Genomic DNA, 16,463 nt, shown 5'->3' with positions numbered 1-16,463 from the left:
TGTCTCACTTACTCCTGTTTGTTCCTCTGCCTGGACCTGGACACTCCTCGCAGGGTAGGTAGGCCAGGAGTCAGGCAAAGTGGCCAACTGTGTGAGGAGGGAGCCGGTCGACCGTCTGGGCAGAATTTTCCCGGCTGGCTGTTGCTGCCGCTTGTGTTGTGAATATTCTGACCCACTGCGCATGCGCAAATAAGACGACTCGGCGCAGGCGCAGTAGGAGCCGGAATTTTCTGCTACTACGGCTCCTACTGCGCTTCGGGCATGCGCACTGGGCCGGAATATTCTGCTACGGGGCCTGCGCCGACAAACCCCCAGCAGAGCCAGTCAGGAGCGGAGGGAAGAGACGCACCTCCCACGTCACTACTGGAAAGGACGTGGGTAGCAAGGCCGGGTAGGTAAAAATTCCGGAAACACCTGGGGTCGGGAGGAGGAGGGAGGAGGAGGAGGTAAGTGGTAAGTCACTCCTTCACTATGCGGCGCCGGCGATGCTGCCGCTCGCAGCGGCATAGTGAAGGATCGGATCGATCGGAAGTATTTGTGTACGTTAACTAACTAGGCAAACAAGGCATTTTGCCGCCCATTGGCAAGTGCCGCCCCAGGCAAATGCCTTGTTTGCCTCGCGATAGATACGCCTCTGGGTTTTGGGTTCCCAACTTAATAGTGCACCCATCGACTGCTATTGTGTGCAGTGTGAGCCCTGTCTCTTTGTATACGTTAATATCAGAATTTGTGCATATGCATACCCGTACCCATACCCATACCTATACCCATTCAGAGTCGAATGGTTTTATATGAATATTATTGCTTTCTAAATTAGATTTTTTTTTCTACTGATTTCATTACACTAAAATAGAAAAACTAGCAGCACAATGAAAAAAATTAGATGGGTGCAATCCCTCCAAGACCGTCAGCTATAAGTCCAAGATAATTTAAAGAAGCAAAAAAGAAGAAGCTCTCCAAAATCAGGTGAAGGGTGGGGACCCACTTTATTGACCCCAGCATTAATGTTTCATCCCAACACAATGAGGCCTTCACAATCTTGTGTGCCATAGTACTGATTTCTTTACAGCTATATTCTCTTTCTACGACTTCCCCTCCGCTACAGACAAGGCAAACAGGATCCTCTCTTCTCCATTTACAATAGATAATGGCACATGATGGGGCTGTCCCCTCTCCCTAACCATTTTCACTCTCACTCTAGAAACTTTGATAAAGGCAATCTGCCAGGACCCCAACATTATTGATCTCTGCATGGCCAGCTTCAAACATGGCATTGTTGCTTTATTGTAATTCCTTGCTGACTCCCTCAAGGCGTTACCCACTGTCATCACTCTTGTTTTGAACACTTCAGCTTGTTGTCCAACTTAAAAGTAAACATGACTTAAGTGAGAAGCCCTTGGAATTAACCTCACTTCTGATATTTGAATTATGCTAGCCGCCTCCTTTCGTTTTAAGAGGTGGTGTCACAGCTTAGGAATTTGGAGATCCCTATAATGTCATGAATTTGTTAAAGTCTTTTATCTTTCTTAAATTTCTATACCTCATACAAGTGGCCCTTGTATATGCAGTATATACCTATCCATTTTGTCCTAGGTATTAAGTGGCTAGTCTCTGAATTCATATGGAAATGCTATAAAGTCCAAAACCCTTATTCTCTCCTAACCTATAAGCTCTAGCAGATTTGGATTACCAGATGTTTTCTTGTATTACAATGCAGCACATTTTCGTATATTAGCGGAAATACTGTGTAAACAAAACAATAATCTGGGGACTCAAAGGCCTCATGCACACGGTCCGCAAAACGGGGTTTCGTTGGTCCGTGACCGTTTTTTCGTCCGTGATTCTTCCTTGATTTTTGGAGGATCCACGGACATGAAACAAAAGTCGTTTTGGTGTCCGCCTGGCCGTGTGGAGCCAAACGGATCCGTCCTGAATTACAATGCAAGACAATGTGGCCACCAATGATGGGGGATTCGGAAAGTGATTTTAACTGGGGGGGGAGAGGGGAGGCCGCACTGGCCACCAATGAATATAATATTGGGGAGGGAGGGGGTCTGCCCCCTCCTGCCTGGCAGAACCTGATCTCTTACAGGGGGCTATGATACGCACAATTAACCCTTTAGGTGCGGCACCTGAGGGGTTAATTGTGCGGATCACAGCCCCCTGTAAAAGATCGGGTGCTGCCAGGCAGCAGGGGGCAGTCATGTACACAGTTCGTAGGATATTCTAACTTGAAGCGTCCCCATCACTATGGGAACGCCTCTGTGTTCGAATATACTGTCGGATATGAGTTTCACGATCTAACTCAAATCCGATGGTATATTCTAATGTAGAGGAGTTCCCATGGTGATGGTGATGCTTCAAGTTAAAATATACCATCGGATTGGAGAAAACTCCGATCCTATGGTATATTAACTCCTGACTTTACATTGAAAGTCAATGGGGGACGGATCCATTTGCAATTGCATCATATTGTGTCAACGTCAAACGGATCCGTCCACATTGTCGGATATGAGTTTTCATGCAGCTTTTAAGCAGACGGATCTGTGATCCGTCTGTGTGAAAGTTGCCAACGGCCACGGATCACGGACGCGGATGCCAATCTTGTGTGCATCCGTGTTTTTTCACGGACCCATTGACTTGAATGGGTCCGTGAACCGTTGTCCGTCAATAAAATAGGACAGGTTATATTTTTTTGACGGACAGAAAACACGGATCACGGCCGCGGATGAACAACGGTGCATTTTCCGAGTTTTCAACGGACCCATTGAAAGTCAATAGGTCCACAGAAAATCACGGAAAACGGAACAACGGCCACGGATGCACACAACGGTCGTGTGCATGAGGCCAAACTGCACGTGCTGTGCTTAAACCAGAGGAGCTTGCGTCTTTGTGGTTACCCCTGACTCTGTCACCCCCTTGACATGGTCAAACTCCTCCTACATCCTTTACCTCGTGCCTGTTATCTAGCTAGTAAACGTAACTTGCTTCGGGGCATGTGCTCTCTGATGCCAGCCAGCTTGATTCCTTACATCAATGTCTCCCATTACATAGATGCCACTGGACTTGGGTCACAATTCTCCAACATAGCTATTTGAGATTTGCTACCTAATGGCAGTCCTCTCTTTCCAGGTACGACAGTCAGAATTCATGACTGGTTAGACACTCAAAAGTATGTTTCTCTTTCCTGACCACTTCTTAAATTTGAAAGAGCCCTCTCTACCCTCCAGGCACCTTCTCTGTCCTTTGCAGCAATCTACTCCTTGCCAGGGCTCCCTCCAATCTCCCCTATTTAGTGGCATGGGAAAAGGAACTAAACTTGAGTTTTACTGATTCTGAAATTAGACAGATTCTTTTTCTTTCTCCTGGATACTCCTGTTGTGTGTGCACACAGGAGAATACATTTAATCTCCTTACCAGATGGTACAGATGTTCATATATAGTGTCCAAAATGTATCCTACTGTACCTAATAATGTATTATACTGTACTAGATTCCCTTCTCCACATCTGGTGGGACTGCCCTTCCATCTCAAACTATCGAAAAACAGTCAAGTCCACAATTAATACTATATGTGCAACCTCCAGTAGCATAGCGTGGGTTGCCAGTGCCTGGAGCAAACCAAATATTGTGCATCTCCCCATAGCCGCTACTTCCATTCATCACATAGCTCTCACTGAGCAGCAGCAATATTGACCTCATACTATATGTCTCACCTCTTTTGGTCCAAATATATATGACCGGCTGGCACTCCACCGTTACCGAGGTTCGGGTGTTCAGTGATGGAAAAAATTATCCCGCAATTGTAAGGTAAAAAATTCACGGCACTCGGATATATAATACAACTTAAAGTACATTATTTATTCCAGCAACTTGTAATTTTCAATATACATTTCGGTGTTTCGGTCCGTCCCGGACCTTGATCACGGCCTATAAAATTACATACAATAAAAGTAAGTTACAGAATTTAATACACTATAGAGTAAATACGCTAAAAAGTAATGAATGACAAAAGAAAGTAAAGAAAAAAAAAAGAGGGAAGGGGGAGGGAATAAAAGAAGGAGGAAGAAAATTGGTAAAGTAAAAACCAATTGTCACAATTAAGGATATAGTAACATCAATAGTGGATATCGTCAAAAGGCCAGTTAGCAATTGAATATATAGAAGCAAATGAATATACTTTATACGGTGCAGTAAAAATTTTGGCATCAAAATGCATAAAAATTGCATATATTGCTATATAATTGCATGCAATTTTTATGCATTTTGATGCCAAAATTCTCTCCCCCTTCCCTCTTTTTTTTCTTTCTTTGTTTTCTTTTGTCATTCATTACTTTATAGCACGTAGAGAAGAAAAGGCAGCTCTCACCTGCTCCCTTGCCCTGAGCACGGAAGCAGCTCCTGGACGAGGCTGATTTGTATTCAGAAACAAAAACGTGAAGTCCAGCTCAGTCTTGTAGCAAAGAGAGATATACTTTATTGTAGATATAAAAACTTCCTGTACAGGGCAGTCTCGTCTACGCATTTCAGACCCTTGTCTTTAGGTCCTTACTCATGACACTGTGTCATGAGTAAGGACCTAAAGACAAGGGTCTGAAATGCGTAGACGAGACTGCCCTGTACAGGAAGTTTTTATCGCTACAATAAAGTATATCTCTCTTTGCTACAAGACTGAGCTGGACTTCACGTTTTTGTTTCTGATTACTTTATAGAGTATTTACTCTATAGTGTATTAAATTCTGCAACTAACTTATATTGAATGTAGTTTTATAGGCCGTGATCAAGGTCAGACCGAAACGTAGGCCGTGCATGTTGAAAATTACAAGTGGATGGAATAAATAATCTACTTTAAGTTGCATTATACATCCGAGTGCTGTGAATTTTTTACCTCACCTCTTTTGGTGACTTGCACAACAGGAGCAGTTTGGCTGGAGTTGGAGGCAAAGAGTTCTGGTAGAAGCTTGAATGGAGTGGGTAAAAGGAGGTGTGACATCACTGTTCACTTGTCGCTTATGGTCACGTGGCTCTAGGCTATATGAGTAAAGCGAGTAAGCACTTCCTTTATGCAGCGTCCTACATCAGTGTGTAAATGGGACACTTTAAACATCTGCTTATTTATGTATTTATCTAATGTATGGTATTTCACATTATCAGTCCGGCATTGTCATTCCACCCATTCGCCCCTAGGTGGTGCAGGCACCACACTAGATATAGTTTTGGGTGTGTCTAGCTTAGAGCAGAATGTTATGTTAGAGTCGGAGTGAGAGAGTTGAAGCAAGTTCATGGAGGAGAGAAACAGGCCTAAATCAACATGTAGCTGTTTTCCTTTCCTCTGGGCCCTGATCAAGCCTGGAGAAGACAACCACAGCAACCAAGCACCAGACAGTGAGTCTATGTCTAAATATGAAGTAAGCCTAGTGAGGGTTACAGCTGAATCTAGCTTATAGACCTCATCAGCACAAGTGCCTGAGAGCAACTTTCCAAGTGCCGGGACATGAATGGATAATTAGTGCACAGAATTGTCCTCATCTACTACACAAGCCTTCCAGGACATAGTGGAAAAACCTAAACCTTTTTAGGAGAGCATCCTGCAAATAATGGACTGATTGATGCCTGCCACGAGGGAGAACGCCCTTATAGGATAGCTCAAAGAAAACCGAAACCAGCATATTTAGTACCAGAGTGCTATTGATTAAGCTTAGAACGATTAAGTTTTGCCTGTAAAGTGTCAACCCTAAAGAGAAAACTCCTCAACTGACAATTGCCTAAACCTGATAAGTGGAATGCAATTGTACTTATTTCTGAGTCATCACTTATGCCATATGAATGCACTTTATTGATGGACTGTAACATCTGCCTTGAGACTGTTGATTCAAGTAAAGGTTGGAATTGTTTTACAACAACTGACTCTTCATTCCTACTACTACACTCAACATTTGCACCTTACGGTGCTGGCGTCAGGAACACAGGGGCCCAGCCACCAAAGCACCTTAAACACCTACACCATCAAGGGCATCTCAACTTCCATCTGGCTGGTGTTCCCTGCAATAGAGAGTGCTCCGGAGGATTTAGTGAAGTCTTCCTATCCACTACACTGCTGGCCCAGGGAGGCTCTGCTAACCGTGAGTACATGAACTACTACCCCCATCGGCCCACTGGGAGCCTCACGTGTTTCCCCTGCGGTCCGGCTCATTGCATTTAGCCTGAATGCAGCTGTGTGGGTTAGGGTTTAGGGTTAGAGATTAGGAGTTAATGGATTAGGGCTTAGTGGGTTAGGGTTTAGTCTAGATTACTGACACCAGAGGGAGGACCTCCTTTTAACCACTCCATTCTAGTTTGGTAGAATAAGTCACATGACACATAGGGCACAACTACACTTCTACATGTGATGCACGACATGTGACATGCTGCGAATGCGACGCGACAGTCGCAGAAAAATCCATCTTCGATGGATTTTTTGCGACTGTCGTGTCACTGTCGCAGCATGTCACATGTCGCAGTGCGACACCATAGCCTATCATTATAAATGTATTCAGACAAGGGCAGGGCGCTGTGAAGGTCACTGTTAAAGAGGCGTTCACTGTAAATGTTACTATTAAGGGGGCAGGCCGCTGTGGAGGTCACTGTTAAAGGGGTGGACACTGTGGAGGTCACTGTTAAGGGGGCAGGGGCCACTATTAAAGAGGCAACTGCTGTGGAGGTCAATGTTAAGGCAGCAGGGTACTGTGAGGTCACTGTTAAGAGAGCGGGGTACTGTGGAGGTCAATGTTAAGGGGTCGGGCTCCTGAGGAGGTCACTGTCAAGGGAGTGGGGTGCTGTAAAAACTCACTGTTAAAGGGGCGGGCTGCTGTGAAGGTCAAAGTTAAGGGGATGGGCTGCTGTGGAGGTCCCATTTTAAAGTGGCAGGGCACTGTGGGGGGGTTCACTGTTAAGGGGTGGGGGACTGTGGAGTTCACTGTTAAAGGGGCGGGGTACCGTAGAGGTGACTGTTATGGGGATTACTGTCGATATCTTTTAACGACACACACAAACATTAAATAAAATAGATGAAATATACCCGTACGAAGCTGGGTCCTTCTGCTAGTTTTCTATATTTTAAAAGGTATGCCCTATTGTTTGCCAAGTCTTTTATGCTGTCCACACAAAGGTCCTGTCCATAAAATGGCTGCTGATGAAGGGTGATATGACCAGACACATGACACTGCACATACCTAGTGAAAGATGGATACTGGCACAGAATTTTAACAACAGTTATATAAGTAAATGCCACATAGTCACCTTACAAACACATTGGTCAACAAAACCAGAAAGTAACCAACCCCTTTAACATCCCAACTAGTTTTGCTTAATATCCAATTCGCAGCATGTCTGCTTTCTAAACATTCATTGTCAACACATTTGATTATAGTAGCAAAACTACTGATTCTTCTGCACTGGCTAAATCCTGTTCCCAAACTAAACACGTAGATTGACAGATTGTCAAATATACCGCTTAGACTAGGTTCACATCACCTTTTTGCCTTATGTTTAACATATACTTAAAAAAAAGGGTGCAAAAGCTTAGTATGCTTTTCCATCCTGCAGAGTCCAGCAAAAAAAAGTATATGTTAACGTATAATATATACGTTAACATATATTTTTTTTTTACAATGGACCTCTATGGTGACAGATGCCACTGAAGGGCATCCATCAGAGGTATCCATTTAACGTATATGTTTTTGTATACGTTACATGTAAGAAAATAACTTTATGTGAACGCAGCCTTAGAAAAATTATAAAGCTAGTAACTCTGGTCACATCACTGACCCTGTGGGCTTCTTTTCAGGTAAACCCTTCATAAAGTAGATATTTGTAGTTGTACCTTTGCAATTCTCTCTCCTGCTCTCCTGCCTGATTTATGGGGCATCCACCCCTTGCGCAACTATCGACTCATGGAATCACAATAGACTGACTCAAGTGCATCTTTTTCTCATGTTGAGATTCTTCACCTGTTTCCCTTTACCCCATCCCTTCCTTTTTTGCCTCATTTATGCCTGTTATTTTGCTGTAACTCTTTATATGGAAAGTAAATAATAAAAAAAAAAGTCCTACAGTTTTTTTTATATAGATTTTCTATGCATGTATATAATAATACTGCCTTTTACAGGGGCATAAGTAGAAAAGGCTCGGCCCCATAGTAAGTTTTTTAATGGGTCCCTCCCTACCTGAGCAATTTCTCCTCAGCCAGCTGCAGTGTGCCACCCCAAGGGCTGATCAGGTCCCAGTGTTTAGGAATGTTGAGTGATATGTTGCAGTCCTAAAAGTTTGTGTCACGGTGCTTCTACCTGGACACTGTTGCTCCCCAGGGTTAGACTCCTTAGCAACAAAGGAGTTGCAGTTGGTGGAGTAAGTAGAGTCCAGACTTGGTGAGGTTTAACTGTTTTTACTTGAATAAGGGTACTTTCACACTTGCGTTGTGAGGATCCGGCAGGCAGTTCCGATCAGCACCCGCTCACCATACTTGGAAAATGCCCACACTTGCCCACACTATTGATGAGTTCTTCAAAACTTCCTCCTTCTGTGTGCGGCTCAGCGGGGTGCAGCCTACCACATATTCCTGCGCTACTGCTGCCTCCTCCTTCTTTTTCCGACTGAAGAGGAGGACTGAGCAGCACTACACAGGGAGAGGTAACGTGGAGGCGGCGTTGGCAGCCTGATGGAGAGAAGGGCCCCGCTGCTAATGTCCCCCGGCCCCATAAATCTCAGAGCAGTCCCTGTTTATGAAATCCTAATGTATTCCTTACATCCCGCCCCAGAGCAGTCACCCTGACACCGGACACACTCAGTGACAAGAGGCATTCTGGGGCGGTAAGGTCTGTTCCCTACCAGGAAAAGTCACTTTGTGGAGTTTGTCACGTACGGAGACCAGGATACTGGTCCTATATGTGGACAGGATGCATGCAGCAGAGCTGAGCTTCTTAGAGTAGCAGAGCCGAGCTTGTTAGGTGCAGTAGTGCTGAGCTTGTTAGATGCAGCAGTGCTGAAACTCTTAAACGGAACCTGTCACAGAGATTTTGTGTATAGAGCTGAGGACATGGGTTGCTAGATGGCCGCTAGCACATCTGCAATACCCAGTCCCCATAGCTCTCTGTGTGCTTTTATTGTGTAAAAAAAACGATTTGATACATATGCAAATTAACCTGAGATGAGTCGTGTCCCTGACTCATCTCACATACAGGACTCATCTCAGGTTAATCATCTCAGGTTAATTTGCATATGTATCAAATCGATTTTTTTACACAATAAAAGCACACAGAGCTATGGGGACTGGGTATTGCGGATGTGCTAACGGCCATCTAGCAACCCATGTCCTCAGCTCTATACACAAAATCCCAGTGACAGGTTCCCTTTAAGCCTCATGCACATGTCCGTGGAACACGGACCGTGTGATACCGGCCTGGATTTCTTCTGAGTGCAGGAGCGCACGGCGTCATTGGTTGCTATGACGCCGTGCGCTTTCTGGTGCCGCCGCAGTACAGCAATACACTGGTATGATCTATACCAGTGTATTACTGTACTGCGGAGGCAGCAGGAAGTGCACGGCGTCATAGCAACCAATGACGCCGTGCGCTCTTGCACTCAAAAGAAATCCAGACCGGTGAAAGGATTTGGACCTTTCTGGACCTCTACGACCACCTTGGTTTGATGTCACTGACGTCAGGAGAGATGTTTCTCAGTTGGCAATAACATGACACACACACAGGTATCACTGAGAAATACTCTAACTTTATTCTGCTATCGCTTGGCCTTATATAGGCAGTAGAAAAGTTTGCATAACAACAGCGTTAAACCAATCATAAAGATACACATTGGTGCTCACACATATACTAGCGGAACGTCCTTATATGGTATGTGTACGTGCAGTAAGCAAAAAGAATAGGTTTTAATCAGTGACATATAAGAATATACGCAGTTGTGCCGAATGACCCTGAATAAGGCAAGAACGTTTGTACTAGTTCTGGGAGATTCTCAGAATCTGTCCTGGGACATATAAGTGAACCTAACTCACAGCGGGGGAACTTGAAACAGTGCGTGGGTGAGAGGTTATAACAATTCTTTACATATTTAGAGAAGACAAGATGGAGTCACATTTCTCTTCAATCCCCTCTTAGAACCAAATTTCTTAGATAATATGGTTCTTACCCTTGCCCTTTTCCCTGTATACAGCCAGATATTTTCTATATCCTTCATGTGAGTTGTCTTCAGGATTAGGCAGCAGAGTCTCATAAAATGACATATTTGATACTCCTTTCATTATTAGTTTCCGTACACATGGTATGATACATGTTGCAACGTGAGTACTGGAGGAATTGTACCAGAAGGTGGTGATTCCACCTTTCTGAGTTGTAGCAACTTCAGCTTTGTTATCCTCCGGAAGAGTCCTTAGGATCGTCAGTAATCCCACAGTCCAAGTGGACCGTCTGTGCCATCGTCCAGAATTGAGGGAGTGTATCCTGGTGGAGGTCAGAGCTGTCTGCTCCCGTTAGTACCTCACTTTGTCCTTTTTCGAGGTCAGGACTGTCTGTCCCAATTATTACCTCCTTTTGGGGTGCCTCATTTACCAGTTTCACTCTGGTGGTGTGGATCCAAGTAGGTGCTTCTTCCGTGAGTACTGCTGTGCGGGTCGCGTCTACCACTGTCGTCGGTGGTCCGTAGGTGAAGTCTCCTGCAAATTTTCCTTTCTTTAATTTCTTTATCAGCACGATATCTCCCACTTGGAATGGGTGAGTTGGTTCCTGTGGAAGACAAGGAGACTTACAAGCAACTTTTTCCTCAATTTCACTTAGGGCTTTAATCAATCTGGTTAGATTGGTGTTTGGGTTGTTCCTCAAACATGTGATACACCTTCCCACATAATCTGACACTAACTGTTTGATACCTGTAATATAGAAATTCTGTGCTAGCAGCATGTGTGTTGTTTGAATGCTGTTGTGTACTACTCCATGAAAATGTGCAATGAACAGATGGGAGCTGTGCTGTGGTATGCATGGTTTCCCCTCTTTGCAGATTAATCCTGTCCTAGGATTCTTCTGCAAGATTGGATAACACCAATCGGCCATTTCATCGTCAGTAGCTGAGGACTGGAGATCCACAAGCATCAGAGTTAACTCAAGTGAAGGAGGTACTAAATTCACCATCAGTGCAGCCTTCTTGGCCTCTGCGTCTACCAGGGCATTGCCTTTGGACACATGATCTTTACCACCAGTATGCGCCCTGCAGTGGACAATTGCAATCTGTGAGGGAAATCTTATGGCTTCTAAAAGTTGTGACAAGTTGTGAATGTGAGATGTGCTTACCATCAGCTGCAATGAATCCTCTCCTTTGCCAAATGACCCTGTGGTCCCAGACCACTTCATGTGCATACCTGCTGACAGTGTAAATGGTGACTGGCTTGCCTTCATGTAGTATGCATGCTCTCGTGAGTGCAATTAATTCTGCTGCTTGTGCAGATTGGTATGTGATGGGTCTGGCTTCCAGGACAACATCGGGTAGCATAACAATAGCATATCCTGCATGATAAGTGTTGTCATTTGGTCTGCTGCAGGATCCATCAACAAAAACATCAGGAGCCCCTTATACTGGTACAGATTGTAAATCAGAGCGGGGTGATGTCTTATGTTGAGTGGCGTGTATACAATCATGTGCCTCTGTCAAGTGATCCTCAGGTCCTTTAAGTCCTAATAGGGCATTCAAGATAGGTGCTGGACCTGAGGTGTGTGTTGCGTATTTGATTTGGAGGGAGGGATTGCTGAGGAGTAGAATCTCATATGCAGACAGTCTTTGTGCAGACATGTGCTGTGTGTGTATGCCTTTGAGAAGGCCTACTACATCATGTGTGGTATACAGGATAGTCTCAAGTCCCATTGTGAGTGGCGTTGCAAGCTCAACCATCATAGCACAGGCTGCAAGAGATCTCAGACAGGCCGGCATTCCTTGGACAGATGCCGGAACCACCTTTGAGAAAAAGGCACAAGGACGTAACTTGCCTCTGTGATATTGTGTCAGCACACCCGCCATGGTTTTACAATTTTGTCGAGCATATACTTGGAATGTGAGTTTGTAGTCAGGGAGGCCCAAACTCGGACTTGTCATTAAAGAACATTTCAAATAATCAAATGCATTAAACATTTCCTCAGACCACCTGATGAGATCTGGCATGTCTGCCAGAGTGGCTTGTCTCATTACATTGTCATAGTAGGAGCAATCAGGAATCCATTGTCTTCAGTAGTTTATCATACCAAGTAAAGATAACATTTCTTTCTTGGTGTGCAGGGTGACCAGGCCCGCAACAGACTGTACTCTTTCTGTGCTGATCCTCCTTTCTCCCTTTGTGAGAACAAAGCCCAAGTATTAAACTTGCTTTTTACACCATTGCATTTTCTTGTGTGACACCTTGTGTTCACATTCAGACAACCATTTCAACAAAGATAAACCATCTGTTACATTGGCCTCCTCTGACACACTGCACAATAACAAATCATCCACGTATTGCAAGAGTACAGAACCCTGGGGGGGTGCCATGGTTTTAAACTGGCTTGGAGGACAATGCTGTACACTGCAGGTGAATCAGCATATCCCTGGGGCATCCTGCACCAGGTGAGTTGATGACCCTCAAAGAAAAAAGCAAAAGGGGAGTCTGGTCTGCTTGTCAACCGGGATAGAGAAGAAAGCATTTTTCAAGTCTATCACGCTGAAACAGACAGCATCTGCAGGGATGACGGAGAGCAACTGAGAAATATCTCGGCTGTCTTTGTTTACTCACGGTGTTGGCTCCAGAACTTTTGTAACTATGTGTGGGGGTCTGTATCTTCCTGATCTCAAAGCATCCCGCTGCCTCCTTCTCATATAAGTGTTTATCAAAGTCTTGTATTTTGTCTGAGGTCCATGAGAAAACACTCTGCTTTACAGTCAGCATGAGATTGGGAAGGAGACCTAGGCTGTCACTATTTGCAGTCTGCAGTCCCTAGTTGGGAGGGGGAAATTCACACTCCACCCACAGTAAGAAAATTCCGCAAATGACAGAGTGATAATATTACAGTGAGATATGTTCTTACACTTACCACCAGAACAATAGCTCTCACACAAACAGATGAATCTTAACACTTTATGTATCTTGTACTCTAAATATAGGTATGCGTCAAACCAAGGTAAGTCAGGTCTCACCGAGACTGTTCTCTTACATGTACCTCTGGTACTAAAAAATCTCTGTCGACAGTTAGATAAAGTAAATAGATCTCCCTGAGATCCTATGGTGTGTTCCTGACACAAAACAACTTACGGATAGATCTCCCTGAGACTCTATGCCGTGCGTGGCACTCCAAGTGCCGGCCTTATTCATGAAAGTACTCCAAGTACTTATTATAAACTCCCTGAATCTATTTTTAAGGCTTAACAATGTATCCCGGAAACATAATTAAAAAAAAACTCACGGGTAGAGATGTGGCCAGTGCCCTCGGACCGGGCAGTAGACAAAAGGGATGTCTCTCTTACCGGACACGAGGATGGCCTTCTCTATCCCGGACGGAGCCCCCAAACTGAAAGGATTTGGACCTTTCTGGACCTCTACGACCACCTTGGTTTTATGTCACTGACGTCAGGAGAGATATTTCTCAGCTAGCAATAACATAACACACACACAGGTATCACTAAGAAATACTATAACTTTATTATGCTATCGCTTGGCCTTGTATAGGCAGTAGAAAAGTTTGCATAACAACAGCGCTAAACCAATCATAAAGATACACATTGGTTCTCACACACATACAAGCGGAACGTCCTTATATGGTATGTGTACATGCAGTAAGCAGAAAGAATGGGTCTTAATCAGTCACATATAAGAATATACGCAGTTGTGCCGAATGACCCTGAATAAGGCAAAAACGTTTGTACTAGTTCTAGGAGATTCTCAGAATCTGTCCTGGGACAGATAAGAAAACCTAACTCACAGCGGGGGAAGCAGTGCGTGGGTGAGAGGTTATAACAATTCTTTACATATTTAGAGAAGACAAGATGGAGTCACATTTCTCTTCAGCCGGTATCACACGGTCCGCGTTCCACGGATGTGTGCATGAGGCTTCAGGTGCAGCAGGCCCGAGCTTGTTAAATGCAGCAGGGACGAGCTCGTTAGGTGCAGCAGGGTTGATCTTGTTAAATGCAGCAAGGCTGAGCTTGTTAAATACAGCAGGGCTAAGCTTGTTAGATGCAGCAGAGCCGAGCTTGTTAGGTGGAGCAGGGCCGAGCTTGTTAGGTGCAGCAGGGCCGAGGTTGTTAGATGCAGCAGGGCCGAGTTTGTCAGATGCAGCAGAGATGAGGTTTGTTAGGTGTAGCCGGGCAAAGCTTGTAAGATGCAGTAGTGCTGAGCTTGTTAGGTGCAGTAGGGTTGAGCTTGTTAGATTCTGCAGAGCTGATCTTGTTAGGTGCAGCAGGGCAGGTGCTTACTGTATATGTTGGGGCACAACTTGTGGTGAAATCCTACTGTGTCCTTACATTGGACTGTAGCCGCATGTACCGACTGTTCACAGCACAGACACTGCGGTCTCAAATAGTCCATTTACAAACCCAGCTCTGCTACATCTGTTCACAAATCTCTGCATGCCTATACTACAATAATATTTCTTTTCTTTAGTTCTATCTGCTTCTAGAAAAGCTGGGTGAAAGCCAATATTGCTGCCATTCCGACCCTCACCCAGCTTTCCCAGACCGCAGAACGACAAACCCTGAGGAGCAAACGTCAGGTGCACCTCTGCCGGAATGTGCATTCCACCGAGGCCTTCTCCACACAGCTGGTGGGCAGATATAGATATAGGCTGTATATAGGTATAGACTGTATATAGGTATAAGCTGTATATATGTACATAGGTATTGGCAGGGGCGTACATAGAAATCATTGAGCCCCATAGCAAGAATCTGAATTTGGCCCCATAACTCCGCCCACTACCCACCCTGGCCCATCCCACCACCTGCCCTGGCTCCTCCCATGCCACACCCCAGTTGTATTCCTACTGACCCATAGAATGAAGGGCATAGGTCAGTTTTGCCACAAAGGGTGGAGGAATTGATTATTATTTTTTTATTCCACCCCATTTAGAATTTTTTGCCTGCCTCCCACTACATTGTATGCCATATTAATGTACAACTTGTATCGCAAAAAATAAGCCCTCGTATGGATATGTGAACGGAAAAATGAAAATGCAAAAATGAAAAACCTCCGGTATCTTTTTTTTCTTCTTAATTAATAAATATTTTATTATTATAATACAAAAATTTAAATCCATATTACATACTTGATATTATAAATTCCATAGATCCGCCAATTCTGATCTGTAAACATAATTGACAATAATTTCATGCAGATATCCATAATATGTCAGTATTTGAAAATCAAAGGGAGGTCTCCTACTGGGGAGGGTGACAGGGCTCACCCGACATCCTAGGCTTGATAATGCAAGTGGAAAAAGCAACCCACTTAGCCCAGGTTCTCCATTCGCTACAGGGATAGGGGCCCGAAATCCAGACAGCCGCCCGGCAGCGAGCGCCGCTCGCGCACGCCCTCCCCCAGACACGGGCAAGTACGAGCGGAAGGACTGGCACTCATGTGGCCGATCGCTTTATGCTCACATGCTGCCTAAAGGCGAGCTTGCAGCGATCTTTAATCGCAGGCATTTGATAAAGCAAAAACCAGAGAGGGGAGTCCAGCAGTCTTTTACCACAGTGGTAGAAACCCACTCGTATATTTTACTGCCTCATCCCCATATGATTAAGTCAGCTATCGGTTGCATGGTTCACCATACTTTGCGTTTATTCGCATTGATATTTCATGCGACAGAGAACTCGAACCGAGTGTCACTCAGCAATTAAAAAGGATATAAGCAAAAAACAAAGCCAGATACCTGCTCTGTCTCTTAAAATGAGCACATAGTAGCGCGCCCACCGCGTGTGTCACCTCCCTGCCCGCAATCGAGCCCCATGTCTGACGGGAAGAGCCGTATCCCGAGCCGCGCCCGATATCCGGGCACCTCCAGACCCCGAGCCACGGTCCCCTACCCATGTACCGCTCGATATTATACCTGGATAAAAATTTTTTTACCATTATTTAATACCGGGAAGTCCCCCCTCTTTCAGTCCTGGAGACCCTCCCATGCTTCCAATATACCTCCACATTCTTAATCAATATAATACATACAGAAAAGCCGGACAGCTAGAATTTTCCCCAACTCACCCCATAAACCCACCCCCCCCCCCACCTTGCAGGAAAAAAAAAGAAAAAAAAAAAAAAAGAAAAAGGGATCATAATTAATTAGTCGTATCCCAATCTTTCCATAAGCTATTCCACTTTAAATAGGATCCTCTTTTTTTGTACAGGATCTTCTCGTAACTTTTCACTTTCTCTACCAAGCCCAGCCAGTTATTACAGTCTGGGGCGGA

Source organism: Bufo bufo, chromosome 2 (genome assembly GCF_905171765.1).
Source record: "Bufo bufo chromosome 2, aBufBuf1.1, whole genome shotgun sequence".
NCBI classification, from domain to species: domain Eukaryota; kingdom Metazoa; phylum Chordata; class Amphibia; order Anura; family Bufonidae; genus Bufo; species Bufo bufo.
This window is presented reverse-complemented; position numbering follows the sequence as displayed.